This window comes from Colobus angolensis, unplaced genomic scaffold, assembly GCF_000951035.1.
Source record: "Colobus angolensis palliatus isolate OR3802 unplaced genomic scaffold, Cang.pa_1.0 Scaffold101, whole genome shotgun sequence".
Lineage (NCBI taxonomy): Eukaryota > Metazoa > Chordata > Mammalia > Primates > Cercopithecidae > Colobus > Colobus angolensis.
Genome location: NW_012111031.1, coordinates 1,705,760 through 1,724,716, shown reverse-complemented (window position 1 = coordinate 1,724,716; position 18,957 = coordinate 1,705,760). Strand labels below are relative to the sequence as shown.

Sequence of the window (18,957 nt, the reverse complement as noted above, 5' to 3'; positions counted from 1 at the left end):
TACATTTTTTGGGAAACATGTTTGCAAATAATTTAAATTCTCAAATAATGCCCTTAAATGAACAAAAAAAAGTTGTGTTTATTAAATACAAACCAACTAGTGAACAATTGAGGCTTAGGTGAGAATTGAGTCAATGGAATAAGAAGTATATTTTTTCTCATTTCTTTTATTATGAAAGTAAGGTCATTCTTTGCATTATAAATAGTACATGCTTATTATAGGTAATATCAATAATGTTCATACTATCACTATTCAAAGATACTAATAATTTAGTGTCTTTTCATCCTTTTTCCATGTGTAGTTATTATTCAATTTATAATTTGGCATCCTACCATATATACAATTTAACATCTACTCTTTTAACATAAGTATTTATTAATATCATCATAAATTCTTGTATAACATACTTTTTAATGACTCCATGATATTCTACCAAGTATATATATATATTACATATAATAGTATTATATATGTAATAGTTTAACTGTCTTACTATTATCAGAAAAATATAGTTGCTATAAAATCTTTTGAATACAAGTTTTATTTTTCTTATTTCAGATTTCTTATTTCTTATTTCCTTAGCAATGTCCAAATCCTATTTTTTTTTTTTTTTTTTTTTGACAGGGTCTCACTCTGTTGCCCAGGCTGGAATGCAATAAAGCAGTCATGGCTCACTGTAGCCTTGACCTCTTGGTCTCAAGCAATCCTCCCACTCAGCCTGCTCAGTAGCTGGGGCCACAAGTGTGTGCCATTATGCCTGGCTAATTTTTAAACATATTTTTAGAGATGAGGTCTCCCTATGTTTCCCTGGCTGGTCTCAAGCTCCTGAGCTCAACCCATCTTTCCTCTTCAGTCCCCCAAATTGTTGGGATTACAGGCGTGAGCCACCTTGCCCAACTCAGTTTTCAATATTTGCTAGCCACTTGTATTGGCTCTTGAGGACTGTATGTTCATATCATTTGCATATTTATTCATCTTTTGGATCCTACAGCTTTGTTTAAATATTAATTATGTGACTTACTTTCTGTGACTATTTTTTTTCCAGTTTGTTTAGTAATTTTTAAGATTGTTTAGTCTCTTATGAATGCAGTAATTTTTATTTTTATATACAAAATCTATAAATCTTCTAGTTTGTGATTTCTCCAACTTGATTTTAAAATGTTAGATTCAATGACATAGAAAAAATTCCTTGAGCACAAAACTGATTTCTAGACCTTAGAGTAGGAGCCTACAAGGGTTTTCCATCTCTTTTGTCAAGTTGAGGGAGAAGGGAAGATGACACATGGGACTGGCATGAGGGCCTTTATAATCAGAGCAACCAATGCCAGAGAGATTGATGGTGATACTTGAAGGGAGTGGGAGGAGGCGATTAGCACACTTAGGTTAATGGCATTGGATGAATAAGGAATGGCAAAGTGGAGTGGCCCAGCTATGGCATTCCACCTAGTTAGGCTGCAAATGATCACAACCAAGCTACTCTGCTGTGTCTCTTCTTCCCTACTCAGGGAAATCTCCAGCCCCCTCTGGTTCCCACCCCCAGCTCTGTAGTATTATTATAGTGTCTGTAACATCAGCTGCAGCTGGGCATAAAACGATGGAACACCAGCCTGTCTCTGCTTCTCATGGGTTCAGGAAGTGGTCATTCATTTATCATTGACCACTTAGTACCAGGCACCTACTGTGAGAAGCAAAGCAGACAAGAAGGAAAGAAATGGGCAGATTTGGGATATATTTTGAAGGTAGACTTGAGAGGATTTGTTGAAGGATTGGAGTTAGTGTATGAGAAAGATGAACAAGGATGTTCTCAAGACTGGAGCAAGAAGGTGCCATATCCTGAGATAAGATAAGTAGCAGGAGAAGAAAGTTTGAAGGGTGGTAATCAGGAGATAAATTTTTCACACATTAGGTTTGATAGGTCTTGCAGTGTCCAAATGGAGATATATGGGCCCAAAGGGAGATTAGGGGACTGGAGTTCAGAAGGGAGATCCACGGTAGAGATTTGTCAACAAATAGATGAATGAGAGCATCCTGGAGACAGAGTGACTAGAAAAGTAAAGAGGATGGAAGAATGAGTGCTGGGACTTTCCACTGGGACTAACTTAGAGTGTGAATAGATGAGAATAAACCAGCAAAGGTGACAGGGGAGCAGCCACCAGTGAGGTAAGGGGAAAGCCAGGTGAGTGTGGTGGTATCCTGGAAGCCAAGGAAGAAAGTTTATCAAGCAGGAAAGAGTGATCTGCTGGGTTAAATGATGCTTAATGGTTAATATTGAGTGTCAACTTGATTGGATTGAAGGATGCGAAGTATTGTTCCTGGGTGTGTCTGTGGGGGTGTTGCCAAAGGAGATTAACATTTGAGTCAGTGGACTGGGAGATGCAGACCCACCCTCAGTCTGGGTGGGCACCATCTAATCAGCTGCCAGCATGGCTAGGATAAAAGCAGGCAGAAGAATGTGGGAGGACTAGACTGGCTGAGTCTTCTGGCCTCCATCTCTCTCGTACTGAATGCTTCCTGCCCTCAAACATCAGACTCCAAGTTCTTCAGCTTTTGGACTCTTGGACTTACGCCAGTGGTTTGCCAGGGGTTTGTGGGCCTTCGGCCACAGACTGAAGGCTATACCGTCAGCTTTCCTGCTTTTGAGGTTTTGGGACTCAGACTGGCTTCCTGGCTTCTTAGCTTGCAGATGGCCTGTTGTGAGACTTTAACCTTGTGATCACGTGAGTCAATTCTCCTTATAAACTCCTCTTCATACATTCATCTATCCAATTAGTTCTGTCCCTTTAGATAACCTTGACTAATACAGCGCTGAACATCAGGCAAGTGACAGGCTGAGAACTGACCTCTAGATAGAGCAAATTATTGGAGACTTTGATAAGAGCAGTGTCAGTTGAGTGGTGAAGGCAAAAGCCTGAGGTGTGGCTTCTAAAGAAGATGGAAGGAGGAGAAACTGGGGCTGTACAGAACTGGGGCAAAAAAATGGCCTGTATCTGAAAATAACCCCAAAAATTTATTATTAAAATTAATTTCATTTGTTTCTTTTTAAATTTTTTTCATGTGGCTACTAGAAAAATTTAAATGACAGATGTGGCTCACATTATATGTCTACTGGACAGCACTGATATAAATAATGCTTTTCATAGTTTTATTATAAAGGGGAACAGAAGATGGGATGGTAGCTGGTGGTGAAGTGGGGTAAAGAGAAACTTTTTTTCTCCTGAAATGGGAGAATTGCAGCATGTTTGTATGGAGGAATAATATAGCCGAAAAAGCATAAGTTGATGATGCAGCAGAAGAGACGGGACAAATGATGTCCTGGAGTAGGTGAGTGCGTTTGGGTTCCAGCACATAGATGGAGGGTGGCCGAAGGGTTATGGACTGTTCATACAGAGTGACAGGAGAGGAAGCAGAATGTGAGGTTTGCAAACAGAGGTGAGTATTTATGGACGTGGGAGTGCTTGGAAGTTCCTCTTTTGTAATCTTAGTGACATAGGGAGCCAGTTTTCAGCTGAGAAAAGAGGATGGGGGAGGAGGTTCTCTTCTGACACACACTATAGACCACAGAATTTGAAAAAAAAAAAAAATGCTTGCTGCTAGGTCACTTGGAAGACAAGGAGGGGACACCGTAGGGTATAGGGTACTTTGGATTTGCTGGTGGTTCATTACCGAAAACAAAGAATGAAACAATCCATTGGAGACATGTTCCCACTCGGTCATCTTGTCTCCTTCATTTCTTGGATCCCAGTTTTTTTTTTGTCTGTCTGTCTGTTTGTTTGTTTTATCAAAATAGAAAATAAAAACTCCAGTTCTCTGCTCCTCAGTTTGCTCGGTGTTCAACATAGTTCCTCCCGCTGCAGGCGGAGGCTTGGTTTCTTTAAACTGTTATTGCCACAAAAACGTTTGCATGCAGAGCCCTAAATCTTCCAAGTCCTCCTTTTGTGTTTCTTGTTTTCCTCCTCTTTTTCTGCCTTCAAGAAAGAAGTGAGATGATGATGGCTCTGTCTCAGCGGCTCCCGGGGGGCACCCGCAGGCTGGGGAGGCAGCTTCTCTCTGCAATTTGGCCGCTCCTGGACTTGTTGCAGCCAGGCTTCAAAGAGAAACCACCGCTTCCTCCCCCAGCCCCACGCCAGCCTCAGAGGCAGCTGGGCCTATTGAAACATTCAAGTTTCACTTCAGGCTACTTTAAACATTTGCTTTATTCCAAAACAGCTAAACTTGGAGTTATTTTCAGATATAGGCCATTTTTATGCCCCAGTATATTGTGTGGTTTTGAAGCCTTTTTTCATATCATTAGCTGCAACCCCCAAAGGTTAAAAATAATGATTAAGTAAAATCTTTACACGGATTCCTCTGCTCCCTGGAGGGGACGCTGGGCAGTGTCAAAACTGCCAGACAAGCCAAGCTGTGACAATAGTGACTTAGCTTGCGACTCTTAGGGTTGTCCAAATGATTATATTCTGGTGGGGAGGAACGTGAAAGGGGGCTACGACACAAATTTGGTTTGGGGTTTGGCGAGGATCAAGATTTTTTAAATGGCTCATGTGCTGAATTTGTTTTGTTTTTCATTTTCTTTTTTTTCCTTGCTGTCTTGGAGTAACGATCACATAAACATATTCCGAGTTTATTTTCTGGGAAATAGTTGCAGTTCACCTTTGAGCTGATGAGCATCTGCACCTAGAAAACCACAAAAAATGGAAGAGTTTACAAGAGATTTTGAGTTGGCACAACCAGGCAGGGGAGGAGAAAGCACTTAGGACAAGTAAATATTTTGCAGCACCTATATTTTCAGTCTGTCGCTGCTTCCAAGGCCAGCCTCCTCTCACTCCTGGCTCACTGCTCCTTTCCCTTACTTTCTCTGTGGCTTGCTTTCTTTCTGTCTTCTTCTTTTTTTTTTTTAATCTCGAAGTATTTCCATTTAATTCTACCTGCTTCCTCCAGTAGTTAACATGCTAGTTAGCTATTTAAACATTTTATAGATTTCTCTGAGCTTGTCATAATTATTTTCTTGGCTGAGCCTTCTGGAGTCATTCCATGTCAGGAGACAGTCTGAAATAGAAAAACTTTAGGGTGGGTGCAACTGGGTTACACCTGTTGCTAAACAAAACAGGATTTATGAAAACATAAACAAAAACAAGCAAAGCAAATCAGAAAAAAAAGACAGTAAGCAGCCTGCCCTGGTAAATTGCATGCTGCTTTTACTGTTGTCCTCTTTGTGTGAGAGATTCGTTTGGGTTTTGGAAGGGACACTTCAATGCACAACCTCGGTAATCCTCAATGAATTCAGTTAGGGTGAAGCAGATCATACCAAGAGGAGGCTCCTAAGTCAGAATGAACGATTTTTTTTTTTTTTTTTTGGCGCTAAGGGGTGTTTGAATTTTGACAGCTTGTTGTTCCACATTTTAACAATGGAAGCTATGATGGAACAAAACATATTTCTAGACATTGTTGCTTTTTTATTTTTAGTGTAGGGTTAAGTGTTAGTGTTAAACATTTTTGAAAATAAATAAATTTTCTCAATTTTTATAATGCTGAAAAATTAATGACCATATGGTAAAATACTCTGTGGGTGGAATGCAAGGCATTGAAGGACATTGCCTAATGGAGGTGGGCATAGTTTTCCTTGACTGCATAAAGGATTTTAAAATCCACCTGGGCTTAATGTTCCATCTAAATCAGCATTCCACGGCATCATGTCAGTTCACCATAATAGTTAGAGAAACTTTCTATTGATCAAGAAAGAAGAAAGAGAAAGAAAGAAAGAGAGAAAGAAAAAAAGAAAAGGAAGAAAGAAAGAAAAGAACGAAGGAAAGAAAGGAAAGGAAGGAAAGAAAAAGAAAGAAGAAAGAAAGAAGAGAGAAAGGGAGGAAGGGAGGAAGGAAGGAGAGAGAAAAGAGACATGAATGCTCTATTGTGAAGATTAATCAACTTTATAAAGGAATAAAAATATTTTGTAGGGATGTGGTAAAGATTCTCATGTGAGGGTTTCCCACTTTCTGCCAGAGTGTAGACACCACTTCAGGTAGTCACATCAGAAAAGGGTGAGAACTTTGCCTTGGGCAACAAGAAGATTTTGTTTGCACTTTTTGCAAGACGTCCAGTTTTTCAAGGGCCTATGACAGAAGTCTGGAGGTAATGAGAAAAGATGCAAACATGATGATTACAAAGGTGGTTCTCAGTGTTTGTTCAGTGAATATTAGGTTGAGCTTTTTCAGCATTTAACTCTTGAAGTTAAGAGTTAAGAGTGGTAAGGGGAGCACTGAGTGCTGATTCAAAGGCCAGATAGCATTTTGCAGCTGTGGGGCTGCACACTGGGCCCTGGCCAATGCACCTCATCCCTGCTCCTGCTGGATTTTAACAGGCACCACAGGGCCCTTGGCTGCTTAGGCAGCCAACTTTGCTAAATTGCTTCATGGTTTCCATGATGTGAGGTGAAGTCCACCACAGCTAGTTAGGCATCTTTGCATTTATTTCCTTCGTGTCCCATTGTAAGTTAAGTGATAAACTAGTACTTCAGGTGTAAAAAGATGGTTCCTTGCCATGCACACTTTGATCTCACTCTGGTGGGAATCATTCCCTTGCCTTATAACTGGCATCTGAACTGATGATACCAAACTTTGTAAATTTTTTAAATTTTTGTGGTAAAAAACATATAACATAAAATTTGCCATCTTAACCATTTCTAAGTGTACAGATCCGTAGTGTTAAGTATGTTCATATTGTTGTGCAGCCGATCTCCAAAACTTTTTCATCTTGCAAATCTAAAACTATATACCTCTTACTATAATTCTCCATTCTCCCCTTCCCCTAGCCCTGGCAACTACCTTTTACCTTCTGTTTCTGTGAATTTGACCACTCTAGATAACTCTTAAGTGGAATTGTACAGTATTTTTCTTTTTGTAACTGGTTTATTTCGCTTTGCATAATGTCATCAAGATTGATCCATGTTGTAGCATGTGTCAGAATTTCCTTCCTTTTAAAGCCTGGACAATATTCCATTGTATGGATAGGCCACATGTTGTTCATTCATTCCTTGAGGGATACTTGGTTGCTTCTACATCCAACTCTGTATTTTGGTATTCAACATAATCTGAGGGGTGATATTGTTCTATTAATATTTCTATAACTATTTGTCCCATGACCTCAATTGTTAATATGAGGCACCTTTGCCCTCCCCAAATCCCTTTACCAATGTTAAGACAGAGTATCAAATTTGAAATAAGGCAGTAGAATAGCCTCAGTTTTCACTGTCTTGTAAGAGCATTTTCTAAAGGATCCACCCAAAGATGACCTGATTCTCTGGGGGAGTGTATCTTATTTGACATACTATTTGTTACTAATTAAGGCTCACACTCTATGAAATGACATGCTGATTTGTAAGATTTTATTCAATAGTGATGCAAGTGATTTTGGTTTGGTAAAAGAAGGATGACTTTAAAGGTTATACTTTTATTGCCAAGTGTAGTATTAACTTGTGTTCTGTCTAATCTAGCTATCTTATTCCAACATTCATTCACAGATGCCTGCATATATTTAGTTTCTCAAATACTCTTTGCACCAGTTTTATCATTCTGCTCATTACCTCATTGACGAATTACGTAAATATTTGCCACATGCTCATGTTTATATGCAAGCCATAGTTATAACTTTAAAAAATTATGTTTTGAATTTCTTTCCTGCCAGAGTAGCCAGCATAAATAACTGCGTTCCTCATTTCAGTGAAGTTTTTGTTACTAAGCCTTAGAGGGGCCAGGTGATGTCAGAACAGTTAAGCATGAGACCTGCATTAGGAAAAAGTAGAAAATGGCTTTCAGCTAAATATAATTATAGAATAAGTTCTTTTTTTTTGTTTTTTTTTTTTAAAGAAGACTGACCAACAACACAACAACGAATTTAGCTTATAAGTATGTTCAAGCATTTTAATCTAATACAAGGGCAAAGTAAACCTCTGGGTTGATGTTTGGGCCGAAAACTACCAGCCTCCTCAACTCAACCGTGCAAACATCAGGCCAGGAGGCTGCAGAGACCTCAAGGTGTGTTTCCCACAAGGCATAGTAGGGAGGCTGGCTACACTCACACGGATCTGCAGTTGCAACAGAGGATATAAAAAAATAAATAAAAGGCAAAGTTTCCATAAACTCTGCATTCTCATACCCACCTGCAGCCAAACCTTCTTAATGTGGTGATGTGCCCGTTTCTTGCTCAGGGTTTACTATTATGGTTCTGCTCTGTGCTGGAAAAGTGCAAATGACTGTGGAAAGCAAGCCAAAGAAACAGTCCCTGCTGATTCCTTTCAACTCACGGGCATGTGTGTGTGCACATATGTGTGTGTGCATGTGCACGCCTGTCTGTGGGAGGGGGGTTACTATACCATACAGACACACAGCCTGGCATTTTAAGTGTCCCAGATATCAATTTATTCAATATTAGTGAGGAGAGGTAGCTCATTTAAAGCTCCTCCCTAAAGATGAGGAACATATTCTCAAGGATGGAGGTAATATATCTTAGTTGCCTTCTAATTTCCAGATATTCCTCAAAGACAGACCAGCATCAATTAATCAATGCCTCTCTGAATTCTGCAAAATTTGTTTTTTCTTTTGTCCCATGTGAGAGTGAATGTTAAGATAAATGGTTATTGCTAGACTAAAATTAAAGGAAGTTGAGAAAAGCAAATGATGTATTTCAGTAAGTTAGTAGAAGGCCAGAGGGAATTCTGTTAAAAGCCTCCCCTACAGCTTAATCATTGTCACATTGCAAACTCTACCTTGATAAAAAGAAACATTTTAAACTATGGCCTCCCTTAATTTTCTCCATCTATGCATGGGAGCTCTCCTGTGTGAGTTCATCTGTTTGAATTTGACTCTGAATGATTCAATCAGCCAGTGTTGCACCATAATTTGGTAGCCCTTTGGCTAAATGCAAAGGGTTGGTGGTCTCACCCTGGGCATATGCAGACATCTCCCTGGCATTGTTACATTACCCTGTGGAGTCAGGGAATGACAGATGAAGAAAATTTCTCTGCTGAAGTTAGTGAGGCCCCCTCCATTTCTAGGAAATCCTTCTTAATTTTGTTCTTATAATTTAATGAATCTCTGCTTTTCATGATATCTTTGTATTTAGGGTCATTCCAGTCTTTTAAACAAAACTGGTATACAGCTTTTTATGGGGGGTAATGTTTTCAATTTTCACATCGATGCCATCATATTTCAGGAATAACCACAAGTGGTTAATTCTGTAATTCTTCCAGACATTTTATTTTAAACTTTAAACTTGAGGAAACCATGGTCAGTATCAATAAATGTTTATTGAGTGTCAACTGGGTATGAGCCCTGTCCCTGGCACTTTTAACAAGTCTACTCTGAGAGGTCTGCGTTTCCAAGATGTTCCATTACCTGGTTTGGGAGTCAGCTGAGTCTTAGAATTATTTTAAGTTCCCAGTTTTTAAAGCCATTATCTGTAAGAAAGAGTGCCCAGTAGTTTTCATTTACTAGGAGTTTATTTTGAGCTAGAAACTGTAGTTAGTCAAGTGTTTTACATGCATTTTTAAAATTTGAATCCCCACACCAATCTGCTGAGTTCGTGCCCTATTCTTCTGAATCCCATTTTAGAGGTGAGAGCACTGAGGCTTGCTGAGAACATGCCATCAGCTCCAGTGACACAGCCAGCGTGGAATCTAGTTTAGTCCGAGTGTGCCTGATTCCACAGTCTCTAGGCTACATTATGTGCAGTCTGCTTTTTGGTGGCCTTTTGTTAATTCCCTCTTGGTGCCCTGATATTTCAGAAGTTAATGTCATTTAGTTATACATTTTAAACCTTAGGAAACCAAGTCTGCATCAACATTTACTAAGTATTGACTGGATCTGCACTTAATATTTTACACATCTGTTTTGCATGGTCAGGATGTCCAAATTATTTCATTAGCTCATTATTTTGGTCAGATGTATTTCTGAAGGGGACTATAATAATGAAAACTAGCTTAAATTCCCAATTATTCAGGCTATTTAATTTAAAGATGAAAACAACTGGCAGTCTCAGTTCCCCAAGTGTTGAAAAATTGTGGAAAAGAAAAACCCCAAACCAGCTTGTTAACAAATGGCTTAGCGAATGAATCAGCGGGATTGTGTTCTCTCTGGCTCTTTCTGGACGTCTTCTGTGTGTCTCCACAATCTGGGTGCAGTGTGATGCGTTGTTCCACGGAGAAACCACAGTTGAAAGAATAAACAGGGATGACAGAATAAACAGAATAAACCCCGAGTGTGGGGGAAGCTTTGCAAGTCAGGCTCCTTTCACTCACATGCCTGGCCTTCTGGGAATGGGCCCAAAGTTTTCTCTTTGAGAACTGGTGTAAACGGCTTATTGCAGCCAATTTGTTTGATTTCTCATTGACTAGGGCAGGGTCCTGGGCAGGCACTAGCAGACTGAGGCTGCCTTTGGGGGAGCCTCACAAACTGGGCACTGGTCAGTAAACAAACACATGCACAAATGTGCTGAGGAAAGTGGGGACCCGGCACGGCACACACCCATGAACACACACACAGACTGAGGGAGATGACCTCATAGAGAAGAAAAGAATTTATTGTTTTTGATCATTATGGATTCCACCTCCAATTCAATGACACACTTTTCTAAAAAGATTTCCATTCTTTTGTTTTTGTTTGTTTTTATTTTTATTTTTAGTTCTGGGTATGTGTACAGGATGTGCAGGTTTGTTACAGAGGTAAACATGTGCCATGGTGGTTTGCTGCACCTATCAACCCATCACCTAGGTATTAAGCCCAGCATGCATTAGCTGTGTGTCCTAATACTCTCCCTCCCCGACCCTATCTGCCAATAGGCCCCAGTATGTGTTGTTCCCTTCCTTGTGTCCATGTGTTCTTATTGTTCAGCTCCCACTTCCAAGTGAGAACACACAGTGTTTGGTTTTCTATTCCTGCGTTAGTTTGCTGAGGATGATGGCTTCCAGCTTCATCTGTGTCCCTGCAAAGGACATGCTCTAATTCCTTTTTATGGCTGCATAGGATTCCACGGTGTATACGTACCACATTTTCTTTATCCGATCTATCACTGATGGGCATTTTGGTTGATTCCATGTGTTTGCTATTGTGAACAGTGCAGCAGTGAACATATGCGTGCATGTATCTTTGTAATAAAATGATTTATATTCCTTTGGATATATACCCAGTAATGGGATTGCTGGTTCAAATGGTATTTCTGGCTCTAGATCTTTGAGGAATCACCACACCATCCTCCACAATGGTTAAAGTAATTTACATTCCCACCAACAGTGTAAAAGCATTCCTAAGATTTCCATTTTATGTTTGTCAAGCACACTTCTTGGAGGAAGACTAAAGGCATACACTGTCCATAAGAACTGAACACTTAGTGCTGTTAAGTAAGTTGGGTTGAGACTGTGCAAGACAGGGAAATCGCAGAGGCAGTTGATGAAAGTTGTGAAAGGAAAATGGCAGAAGAAATCGTGCATGCCCATGATGGGGGCACTCAGCAGTGGAAATAGCAAAAAGGGGGACCCATTCTACAGCAGACCTGTCTTTTTCAATAGTGTTATTGGGACCTGGGCACATGGTCTTGCTGAGAAGAGCTACTAATACCACCCGGGAGTGAGTTGAGCCTTAAAGTCCTTGTCTGTGCAGTCTTGTGTTTTGAGCACTTTCCAGACGGTTCAAGAAGTTTGTAGAACTTATTCATAATTTATGTAGCAAAACAGCTACATTTTGGAGCCTTGATAGTAATATCACAGAGTTGGCCTGGAGGAGAGTCAAAGACAGGGACATATGTGTCACCTGGGCTGCTTTGGAGATCTCAGGACTGTGACAGGACAGTGACACCGGCCCCCAACCATAGATCACCAGTGTGCACTTATAACCTGGGCTCAGACAGATATGCTGACTCCCAAGATGGCTGCATCTTGTGCTAATGGCACATAATTCAGCCCCTCACTGAGGCTTTCCTGGAAATCTAACCATGGACTGTATGTGCACTCAGTCCTGGAACTCCCTGTCTGAAAGTGCAAAAATGCCTGTTTTGGCGTTTGTTCATTTGCAGTAGTTGGATGAGCCTCTGTCCACAGGGTCTCTGTTTCCTTCTTCGTGTCCTATGTCTCCATGCTGCTCCTCTTCAAGTGCCATCTGTGAGACTCAAGGTGATCCCCCGATGTTTACGGTCCTTAGCAGTAGGGTTTTCCCTAGTAGTAAATGGGAGAGAATCCTGATTTCTAGTCACCAGGAAGCAGAAGTATGGCTGAGAGACCCTGAAACTCAAGGTCAAGTCTTGCAGGAAGGGAAGAGAATAGCAAGTTGAGCCCTGGCTGATTCAGAGTCCTTTATACTATTGAGATGTACACATTCTTTTTGGATTATATCACCTGAAAAAGCATGAGGTTTCCACCGTGACATTTATTGTGTTGTCCTTGAAACTCAGAATATTGAGAAAGTGGCTGTTAACCAAAGCCTCCTGAACTGAAGGAAGTCTTTTCTTGTATAGTGTGTGAAAGCAGAGAGGAGCTGTTCATTGTAGCCTTTGAAGATCACTTCTTAGTTTCCCCCTGTGTTCTTATTCTCTAACGATGTGCTTCACTATTCTTTGGAGAGGAGCCTCCTCTGTGCTGTTTGAGATCAGTACTTCCTACTGCCTTTATCATGGCCTTAGAGAAGTTCTCCTGCTGGATCTAAATGGATCTCACCTTATGAAAGGAGCACCAGAGCCCTGTAGGAAGGCCAGGGCTCTATCTATTTACATTCGAGGTGGTGGCTGTGGAGGAGGAAGATTCAATACACACAAAGTTATGTATGAATTATGATGTGATATGTTCAGCTTTTAGCTCTCTACTGGGCAGCACTTCAAAGTTTGTTTTCAATGGATTTTCTTCAGGGGGACCACACCAGCATCCTCCAAATGGGAATCTGAGGATGCTTCCCATCTTACATCACTCACAGATCACTGCCAGAGCAGCAAGAAACAGAAACCCTAACAATTTACAGTTTACCCGCTTTGATGTAAGGTGCGGTGGGGACACGAAGCCAGGCCTCTGAGTAGGACGTAGTTGGATTGGCACAGAAAGCAAACTCTTCTTACTTTCCTCAAGAAGAAGGAAAACTACACTAGCAAATTAAAAATATTAGCAAGCTTCTACTCAGATACATTTAGCTTGATTTGGGTCAAGGTGGGGGAAGGGAAGAGTAAGGAATTCAAACAGCCTATGCCAAGGATTTGCTGAACATGTTCTTTAAAAAAAATGCCGACGGGCATTAAATGAAGTCACAACTGCAGATTACACGAGGGTAAACGCTGCTGCTAATGTTTGACTAAAAGCTAACTGAGGGCTCTAAGTGACTCCCGTTAATTTACAGATCACGCCAGTAACAGTCCCTGGGGAGTGGGGCTGCTGAAGGTGGGAGATTCGTTTTATAGCCAGAAGCCACGTTTTTAATTTTAGAAAAAGAAAACGGAAGCTGTAGGAACTGATTTAGAAACTTCAGAGGGAGAGAGAGAAAAAGAGAGGGAGAGAGGGGAGGGAGGAAAGAGAAAGAAAGAGTGAGAGGTGTAGGGGGGATGAATTGAATGTCTTTGCTGGGCTTGGGATAGAAAAGTGGCTGAGAAAAAAAACAGCAAGAAACACATCTAACTTTAAATAACTCTTCCAGGAGGAGAGAGTGTGCTAGGATCAAGAGTTAACTATTCCTGTGGGGTAGGGGTCTTAAATTCAAGACTGTGCCAGGGGCTCCATCGACCCCCAAATTAGAGAGTATAAACTGCCTCATGTTATCAAATAAAATTGATTTAATTTTGCAACATTTAGCTTCAAGTTAAAATTTAAATGTATGGTTGTACAGTAAATGATTTTAAAATGATAGTCCCTCCAGCATAGCCTCTCTTGACACAATTTTAAATGCTTTTTAAATGGGATGTGTAGTTTATTTAGTACATAGCAGTTGATGTCCTTAGATTGGGTTTTCATCATGTATTTTAATTTACTAAGGCTGACCATAGTTGCCTAACAATTCAATGGAACGCAATGGGCTACTTCAGCACCTTTTACTGCATTTTTCCATATAATATCTAAAAGTCACCCTGCAACACACACAGGCTATGTTTATGAAACCAAGGCTTTAACCCTTGCATTTTTCTATGTTTGAATAATTTTCTTAATAAGGCAGAAAAGGTTTGCAAATTTGCGCCATGATGTCAGCACGTCATTGTGAAGGAGGTAGGACTGGCCTGCACGTCAGGGATGGAGTCCTGTCCATTTGCTGTTTGCAAACCTTGAGGATCCTCGTGGAAGCCCAGTAACTCCAAAGACCCTTGTTTCTTCCCAAGTTTCTGTCTCCTCTCAGGCAAGGGCAAACATTGCTGTGCTGGGCGGGTCTTTAGTTTAATCTTAGAGTCTCAAAAACAAACAGTGGTAAGTTTCATCTGTGTTTGCTCAGATGAAACTTTAAAAATGCTAAAAATACCAGGGCAATTTCTCTTAATTGCCCTGGATTATCAGGCTGGAGAAATGGATTGGGCAGGTATGTTCTAGTCTATTAAATCTTGTGCTAACTTCACTGATATCCGCTCTTGGACTCTGGCGGCCTATTCTGCTTTTCAGCGTTCTCCAGGAATGCTCCCAGCGTGTTGGAAACCAAACTGCCTATCTGCAGAGACAGCCCTAACACCAAAACTTTTGCTTTACTAGAGAAGCCAGAAGAGAAAAATAATACTGTTGCATCGTCTCTGACTCAGTTGACTCACTTTATGACTTTTATTGTTGGATTCCAAACTCGATGGCTGACCTGCCTGAGGTCACCAGTCCCATAGGACTATTTTAAAACTTTGAAAATCACAAGGCATTTTCAGTTCTTGCCACTTATGAGTTTGTGCAAATATTCTGATGAGTGATCCTTGAAGATACATTGCCTGTAAATATGAAGGTGTGCCAAGCTCTAGTGAAACTGAAAAAAAAAAAAAAAGTGGCACTTCAGAATGACCAGAATCAGTAGACATTGTTTATTACCCTTATCGTCCACATCTGATGTTAAACACAAAGACTAGGAACACCCATGCCTGCCAGGTCAGTTTATTTGTGAACATTGAGGAATGTCTAAGGGGGATTAAGCTTTCATGTATGGAAATGCTTTCTAATTCAAATAACCCACTGTAATTTTTTAAAAAGTGACATGAATTGATGATTGTAGATACTGTCATACTGTATGACCAAACAACATGATTATAATGATACGGCATTTCCTTTCCTTGTCTTTAACAAAACATATGGCTTTAGGTTACATTTATCTGGGTTTTGGTTCTTCTACTTTAACTTGAAAGATGAAATGTATGCAATTTCTCAAGATCCCGAATCACAAAGTTGGGTAATGGCAAATGGTATCCTAATAAGAATAATAGCTGAATTGTATTATGTAGCTATTCAGTGACTGCTCTAAACAACAACCCTAGAGGGCAGATACTATTGTTATTCCATTGCAAGTTTAGGAAGTGAGGCACAGAGAGAAGTCAGGCACCCCCAGTCACATAGCAGTTGACGCAGGAGCGCAGATTCAGCCACACTGCCTGTTTTTATCTAGTTTTGGGCTCTGCCAGCGAGAGGAAATGTTGCCACTCTTTCTTTCCAGGATCAAAGTACATATGCACACTATATTAGCTCCACCAGACTCTGTAATCTAACTTATTTTGGCATGGCAGACCCTTCACGCTAGAGTGGAGGAAGAGGGAATGGATTTATTCTCCATCGTGCCTGAAGAATCCATCTCCTCCTACAATTTAGAACATATATTTTATTTTTAAGAGTGGGCTAGTTTATTGGAAAACAATACTAGCTACACTTAGCTTACTATTAATACATGTCAGAAGTTTTTTGAAGTACTTTCCATTTCTTTTTCATTTTATTCTCACACTATGAAGTGGACAGTATTATCATCTCCATGTTATAAATGGGTATACTGAAACACAGATGAGTCATGTCACTTACTTCTAATTGTCTAGTTAGAGGGACACAGAGATGGGCTCACATCCAGGTAGCCAGGTCCCATGGTCCATGCTCTTAACATTACACTCTCTTTCCAATGAGCTGATAACTAGTCAGGTGATTCGAGTGTTAGCAATAAAATGATCTGGACTGAGTTCTATCACAGCTGATAGAATTGCAGAATTATCCATTTTATCATTAACAAGAGCAGTGCTGCCCCCCATTTCTACCACTGTCATCATAGAGCATTCCAGAAGAAAGGTCCTAGGAGGATCTATAGAGGCTTGTGTTGTTCTCCCAGCATCTCAGACTGTGTGATACCTAATTCTTACTTCTCTTTTTTATACCTTGGTTCTCCTGCCTTGGAATAATAAACCCAATAACAATAGCCTCTTTTTATTTGTGGTGTTTTCCAGTTTACAAAGCGATTTCTCACATTGGGTAATGTGAACCTCACTATGGTTCTATAGGGTGTGTTCAATCTTCATTGTATTGATAAGGAAACTGTACTTCAGGAACACCCAAGGCCACAAAACTGGTCAAAACGGGCTGGATGTGGTGGCTCACACCTGTAATCCCAGCACTTTGGGATGCTGAGGTGGGTACATCATGAGGTCAGGAGTTCAAGACCAGCCTGGCCAAGATGGTGAAACCCTGTCTCTACTAAAAATACAAGAAAATTAGCCGGGCGTGGTGGGATGCACCTGTAATCCCAGAGACTCTGGAGGCTGAGGCAGAGATTGCTTAAACCTGGAGGGGCAGAGGTTGCAGTGAGCCAAGATCGCACCACTGCACTCCAGCCTAGGTGACAGAGCAAGACTCCATCTCAAAAAAAAAAAAAAAAAAAAAGTCAAAACGGGCTGGACTTAAAACCTGGCTTTATAATCTCCTATGCCTTATCCCTATTTCCAAATCCTCCTGCAGTGAGAAATAACCTCTTGTAGCAGCCATTTCAGTGGGAGCCAAAGCACTTCACAAAACTCTCTCCTTGTTCTTTGGAACAAGTCTCTATGAAGTGGTCCAAGCAGCCACCAGAACTGGTTGGAGACCACCCACATATGCTGCCCGCACTGTATTTTATGCCTGAACTAACTTGCCATGTAGACATCTTATCGTAGTGGTTGACGATATTGGAACTACTTAGATGAAAGAACACCTAAGCCCCTGGTGGGCTTCTGTTGAACTGTGTGGGTCCATGGCACAGATAGGGCCGCAGTGACAGCGCTCTGTGCAGAGGAGAAAAGCGTGCTTACAATAAACGGGCCTTTGGCGTCCACCTCGTGCAGATGGAGAGAAGTGTTGCTTTTTCCTAGAGAAAAGAAATGAACAAGACCTGTTGATAGTGAATGAGTTGGGTCCCCATGCTCCCCTTTCTCTGCCATGCCCTTCAGGTGGGATGCTGGCACAGGGAGGATTAGATGTCTAGCCTACTTACTCATTCCACCTTACAGTTCACAAGGATGGAGCTTAGCTGGAGGCCGAATGCTGGAACCCCATCTGAGCATTTCAGAATAGCCTAGGCCATTTCCACAGGTCTGAATCTGTGACCTAGGGGCAGGCTCTTAGAACAACATATTTTCATATAATGTGACTAAGGTGTCCGTAAGAAAAGCTGACATCCCCTGCTCTAATCAGGCAGAAAGGAGCGAGAGGAGGAAGAGAGAGGAACCTGGAGAAAAAATATGCAATAAAGACCTGTAAAAGGAAAACTCACAAAGCCCTTCTCTGAAGAGCCTTTAAGATGGAGTTTACCAGCAAGGTACTAGCAGACACATACGAGCAGGTTAACATCCCTGAAATAAAGCAGGAGCCAGTAATAACAGGGTCGGGCAACAGAAAGCTACAGCTGGTAAGGAAGTCAGCAGCACCACACCATTAGATACAGCAATTACTTTAGATACAGGGTGGGGTCCCCAGCTCTGCAGCACACACACTCGGGCTGGAGAAACAGGCTCTGCTTCTGGGAAAGCATTCTCCACCCTGGGGTACAGATCCCTGGGGCCTTAAGAAGGCGTTGCAGAAAAATTAAGCGTTGTCTTGTCTGAGTCCCCTAGGCTGGGTTAGAAGTTGCTTGCCTGATTATTGCATGCTGCTGGAACGGTCTTGGTGTAGGGAGGGATCTGGGCTGAAGGGAGAGGGGAGAGGGGAGAGGGGAGGGGGGAGATGGGAGAGGAGAGAGGGGAGAGGGGGAGGGGAGAGGGTGCAACTTTGCCGGTTGCAGGGCTGTTTTGAGATAGGGTGCTTGCTACTGTGACTGGAGCCCGGGACTTGCAGATCTGCTTGTCATCACTTACCCTGTCTTGGTGGTTTGGGCATGCACTTCTTTGGGGGAACAAACAAAATTTTTAAAGTTCTTGAGTTTGGCAGCAGCAGCCAATCACTTGCCTCCCTATTACCCTCCTCCCTTTTCTCTAAAGTAGTCAAATGCCAGCTTCTATTTCACTAGTTTCTATTTCTGTGAAAAACATTTCAGAACTGCTTTTCTCATCCTTCCCACTAAAAATCAAACATCCCACCCCGCCACCCTCCTGTTCTGTGCTGGAAGGGTTGGCCCACACTCACCTGATGTGTTCCCTCCTCAGTCGTGGCCAGCACCGGGTGGTTGCTGCCATCAGATGATGTTCTGCCCTGGCAAGCACATGTTTTTAAGTGACTGTGCAGTACCCAGGCTTATAAAAACAAATGCACCCAGACGAAGTTCCAGCAGCCCATGGAGATACGCTGACATTCTCTGACCTTGCTGAGCTGGGCTTTGGCTTCGCGTCTCCCCTCAGGCAGACCTGTATACATCTTCATTCATGTGCCTATTTTAGTCATTGCAAAATGCTTTATAATAATTCCAGACATGAAATGTGCACAGGAGGACTCTAGTTTGGAGCACAGGCTTTAGGATCAGAACCTCGGCTTGAATTTTGATGCAATATATCCATATAAGTAAGTCTTTTTCACCTCTGTGCCACAGTTTTCCCGTCTACAAAATG

The 18,957-nt window shown here is 41.4% G+C and overlaps 2 long non-coding RNA genes across 2 annotated transcripts in view; one reads left to right on the top strand and one right to left on the bottom strand.

The window, feature by feature from the left end:
* The window catches only part of LOC105509765, a 225,027-nt gene that overhangs the window by 205,709 nt on the left and 361 nt on the right, over positions 1-18,957 (top strand). The window lies entirely within an intron of this gene.
* On the bottom strand, positions 12,255-18,709 carry LOC105509759. Its single transcript, XR_001001476.1, has 3 exons — positions 18,539-18,709; positions 17,230-17,285; positions 12,255-12,762 (listed from the first exon to the last, which is right to left on the bottom strand). It is a non-coding gene; the product is annotated as an uncharacterized LOC105509759 (long non-coding RNA).